Genomic DNA, 5,323 nt, shown 5'->3' on the forward strand with positions numbered 1-5,323 from the left:
ACTTCAGCTAATGAATAGCTGCCATCTTAAGCCAGGTGCTCTCCCATGCCCCCAACAAGAACAATGCATTGGTGTCTTTTGCTGAAAACAGCAAATAGAGATTGAAAGCAATCCTCTAAATGAATATCCACCGTAAATGTTGAATGCAATGCTTATATTTATTGGTTGATAGACAATGATGTTTGTAATACTGTTTGTTTCTGGTTGGTGGGGTCAGGTAGAATCAGATACATAATCACTTGTAAAATTCTCTTAAAGATTTCTGTAAAGTATCTCATTGTCTCCCAATGTGATGATTTTTGTGATGTTCAATAAAAGAGAGAGCAAGGCTCTGTGTTAGTGACAGACACACAGTCACACAACTGACAGACACATAGGGGCAGATTCACAAGACAGCATCTAGGCAGGTGCAGATTCAGATTCAGACAACAGTCAGAGGAGGAAAGACCAAAGCTAAAGAGAGAATTCATGTCTGGTCTTGTTTTGCTTTAATGGCTCTCAGGGGAAATGCTTTTATTGCTTCCCTTAATGTGACACTGATGCATTGTTGGTGACTTGGAGTTAATCGCTAATGCATTTAATCCAAGCAAGAGTCCATCTCACCCCTGTCAGAATGGAAATCATCAGAAATACAAATAACAAATGGATGTGGGGAAAGGAGTATAAACTAGTGCAGCCAGTGTGGAGGTTCTCAAAGAACTAGAACTAGATCACCATATGACCCTGATTCCTGGGCATATACCCAAGGAATTTTTTATTTACTGTGGCGATATTGGCACATTTATGTTCATTGCCACTCTACTCACAATAGCTAGGAAATGTCATCAACATAGATGTTCATCAACTGACTGGTGAATAATGAAAACATACATAAAAAGGAAGATTACTCAGTTGTAAAGAAATATGTTACAATGAAATCTGAGGTAAATGGATGGAACTGGGAAATTTAAACTGTGTGAGGTCACTCCAGCCCAGAAAGACAAATGATACATGCTCTTCTTCATATAAGGGTAATATTTTCACCCTTTTAGCTTTGTGTGTTTAACCTGGAGCACACAAGGAAGATAGGAAACTAGAAAGGGGCTATTGGTGGGCAGAGATGTATTTAGGGAGGGAGATGGTAGAATATGGGCAAAATGAAAGTAGAGAGAGCAATGCTGGCTGCAGAAGGGTCCAAGCAAGATGTGGAGTGATGGGAATGGGAAGTGAGTCGCCAGAGGAAGACAACAAAAATGAAGTGTGATGAAGAAGCTATTTGGGAACCTGTGATACTCCAACCCAAGTACACATACATAACAAGACAAAAGAACAAATGTGATATAAAAGAACGGGCATGTGGTGTATGCCTTAAGTCCTAGTACCCAGGAGGCAGAGGCAGAAGCAGGAGAATCTCTGTGACTTTACATTTAAATGTTTATGTGCATGCTTGCCTTTACATTTAATTAAAAATTATATTGTTGGGCCTGGAGAGACAATGTCTCATCAGTTAAAGATATTTGATGTTCTTCCAGAGGACCTGGGTTCAGTTCCTAGTACTTACAATGGTGGCTGACAACCGTCTGCAACTCCACCTGCAAGGGAACCAATGCCCTCTTCTGGTTTCTGTAGGCACCAGCACACACAAGGCATACACGTGCACGCACGCGCGCAAGCGAGCGCGAACACACACACACACACACACACACACACACACACACACACACACACACACACACGGAGAGAAATAAAAATAAATCTTTAGCTTTTTTTTTTTTTTTTTTGAGATAGGGTTTCTCTGTGTAGCCCAGGCTGTCCTGGAACTCACTATGTAGAGCAGGCTGGCCTCAAACTCAGATATCCACCTGCTTCTGCCTCCCGAGTACTGGAATTAAAGGCATGCGCCACCACTGCCTGGCCTTTAAGCATTTTTATTGTCGTGTGTGTGCATGATGTATGTGAGGGAGTTCGTGTGCCACAACATACATGTACAGGTCAAGAGATGACTTTGGGAAGTTGGTTCTCTCTTTCCACTTTTACATAGGATCAAACTCAGCTTGCCAGGGTTGCATGGCAAGTGCTTTTATTTGTTGAGCATATGAGCCATATATATATATTAAAAACTTAAATAGTGTGATTAATAGCCAAACTTCCACCAGTTTTTTGTTGTAGTTCTTGTTTGTTTTGTTTTGTTTTGTTTTGTTTTGTTTTTCGAGACAGGGTTTCTCTGTATAACAGTCCTGGCTGTCCTGGAACTTTCTTTGTAGACCAGGCTAGCCTCAAACTCACTGACATCTACCTGCCTCTGCCTCCCAAGTGCTGGGATTGAAGCGTGCACCTCCACTGCCCAGTCTCTCTAGTCTCTTAACCACACACATCTGGATTACTTTCAGTTCCTGTACAAAAATTTCTGTGAACACTGTGGACCACATCTGTAGTGTTTGACACCGCCTGGTACCTTCTCACTACTCTCCTGAGGCTTGTTATTTTTCTATTGCAATGATAAGACACCACAATTAAGGCTACTTATAAAAGAATATTTATTTGGGGTTTACAATTTCAGAGGGTTAGAATCCATGGCCAGCATGGTGGGAAGCATGGCAGCAGGCAGGCGGGCATGATGCCAGAGCAGTAGCTGAGAGCTCACGTCTTGATCCACAAGCAAGAGGCAGAGAGATAATTAGGAGTGTTGTGGGCTTTTGAAAGTTCAAAGCCCCCCCCCCCAGTGACACACCTCCTCCAACCAGGCTACACCTCCTAATTCTTCACTAAAAGTTCCAACATCTAGGACCTAGTATTGAAATTTATGAGCCTATGGGGGTCATTATCATTCAGTCCACTGCAGCCTGGATAGGAAGCCTACTTCCCTTTATAAAGAGCACAAGTCTGTTTTCCTAGCTTTCCTTAGAGCAATGTTTCTCAACCTGTGGGTCACGAGCCCTTGCTGGTTGAATAAATGACCCTTTCCCAGAGGTCACTAAGACCATTGGAAAACACAGATATCTACATTACAATTCACAACATAGCAAAATTACAGCTTTGAAGTAATGAAAATAATTTTATGGTCAGGGTCACTACAACATGAGGAACTGTATTAAAAGGTTGCAGTATTAGGAAGGTTGAGAACCACTGAATTAGAATCTGGTGCATGCTAAATGAATTCCACCAACTGGATGCCCCACAAAGACACCGAATGGTGGTTTGTAAGGTAGGAAAAGGAAATGAGTCCTCTTGTTTGGAATTAAAAGAATTTCCCTGAAATAAGAACAACTACGTGTATCTTTGCATTTTATGCAAATAAGCGTAAGATAAAATTCTCACAATGAAATGGCTAAATAATCTGTCTCTAAAAAGATAATTTTCTCACTCTTGGCCTGTAACAAATCAGCAAAAAACCACGTAGCTTGAAATAATGACTGTTTCTTTCCAAAGACACTATTGGGCAGAACTGAACTGCGTGGCTATGAGTTGTTCTTGCCCGGGGAGGTCCTACTGAGGCTGCCTGGGGCAGTCTCACTCACAGGCCCAAGGGGATCCTGACTTTGGACAGCAGGGCTGGAAGCCCTGTGACTCTCTCTATGGCCTCCACCAACAGCCCAGTTCAGGCTTATGCTCATGGCTCAAGTTCCAGGAGCCAGCGAGGCCCAACCCCAATGTGCAGGGTGTTTGTTCTCAAACAGCTCTTTGCTTCCAGCACTTTAATTTTTTGAGAGAAAGTCTCACTTGTGTATCCCAGGCTGGCCTCGAACCTCCAACTCAGTGTTTTCCTGAGGATGTCCTACTCTTCCTGCCTCTACCTCAACATCTGACTTAACGAAGTGCTAGGGTGTCGTGCATGCAAGGCAAGCAAACCAACCAAGCCACCCTTCCCAACCTCTTCATGGAATGTAAATGTCCCATTGGTCAAAGCAGTCAGTCACATGGCCACGCCCAATTTTTGAATGGAAAGAAATTTAATGGTGGGCTCAACACTAGTTCTTGATGCTTTTGCTGTGGCCATATTTTTACTTTTTAATTTTTCTGGAACTGAGGGTGGGATCCAGGACCCTGTGATTGTTAGGTTAGTATTCTACCACTGAGCTAAATCACTGTGTGCATAGGTTTAGCCTAACAAAGTTGGCTATGTAACAGGGTTTTTTTTTTTTTTTCCTGCACTTAGCCTTAGCAAGTTAATTTTTTTGGATGAAGTAGTTGGAACAGTTTTCTGGCTATGCATGCAGCCCTAGCTGGCCTAAAATTTGCAATGACCTTCTTGCCTCTGTCTCCCAAGCACCTGTGCTACCATGATGGGATTTATTTATTTATTTATTTATTTATTTATTTATTTATTTGTTTGTTTGTTTGTTTTTAAGTGTTGGGAATGAACTCAGAGCTTTGTACACAGTAAACATGAACTCTATCACTAAGATACATTCACATTTGTGTGTGTGTGTGTGTGTGTGTGTGTGTGTGTGTGTGTGTGTGTTTTCTAGTTTCATTTATGTTGCTGTGATAAAACATTCTAGGGGGCTAGAGAGATGGCTCAGTGTTCAGGAACACATACTTCGTGCTCACTTTGGCAGCACATAAACTAAAATTGGAACGATACAGAGATTAGCATGGCCCCTGTACAAGAATGACACACAAATATATGAAGCCTAAAAAAGAAAAAGAACACATACTGCTCTTTCGGGACCTGAGGTCACATCTCAGCACTCATGTCAGGTAGCTCACAACCTGTAACTCCAGCTCCACGGGATCTGACTCCTCTGGTCTCTGGGGTTACCTCAGCTCACATACACATACACAGACACATAATTTAAAACAACAGTAATAGTATTTTTTTAAAACCCACTGTAACCAAAAGCAACTTGAGGGTTTATTTCATCTCTCCAGACAGGAACTCAAACAGGATCTTGAAGCGGAAACTATGGAAGATGCTGCTTGCTGGTTCTCAGGCTCATGCTCAGCCAGTTTTCTTTTTCTTTTCTTTCTTTTTTTCTTTTTATTGAAAATGGATTCTTTTCTCATACAGTATATCCTGATTACAGTTTACCTTCCTCTACTCCTCCCAGTTCCTCCCCACCTCCACTCCCTCTGTGTCTCTCATTAAAAAGAACAGGCTTCTAAGTGATAACAACCGAACATGACAAGGTGAAATACAAGATAAAACACAAATCATCACATCAAGGCTGGGACAAGACAAACCAGCAGACAGAAAAGAGCCCCAAATAAGGCACAAGAACCAGAGACCCACTCATTCACATACTCAGGAGTCCCATAGAAATACTAAACTAACTGGTCAGGCAGTGATGGCGCACACCTTTAACCCCAGCACTTGGGAGGCAGAGACAGGCGAATCTCTAAG

General features: G+C 42.1%; 1 non-coding gene across 1 annotated transcript; it reads left to right on the forward strand.

Moving 5' to 3' along the window:
* Positions 1-4,522: 4,522 nt before the first annotated feature.
* LOC113836451 lies at positions 4,523-4,626 on the forward strand. Its single transcript, XR_003486663.1, has one exon. It is a non-coding gene; the product is annotated as a U6 spliceosomal RNA (small nuclear RNA).
* The last annotated feature ends 697 nt before the right edge of the window (positions 4,627-5,323 follow it).

This window comes from Cricetulus griseus, chromosome 6, assembly GCF_003668045.3.
Source record: "Cricetulus griseus strain 17A/GY chromosome 6, alternate assembly CriGri-PICRH-1.0, whole genome shotgun sequence".
NCBI classification, from domain to species: domain Eukaryota; kingdom Metazoa; phylum Chordata; class Mammalia; order Rodentia; family Cricetidae; genus Cricetulus; species Cricetulus griseus.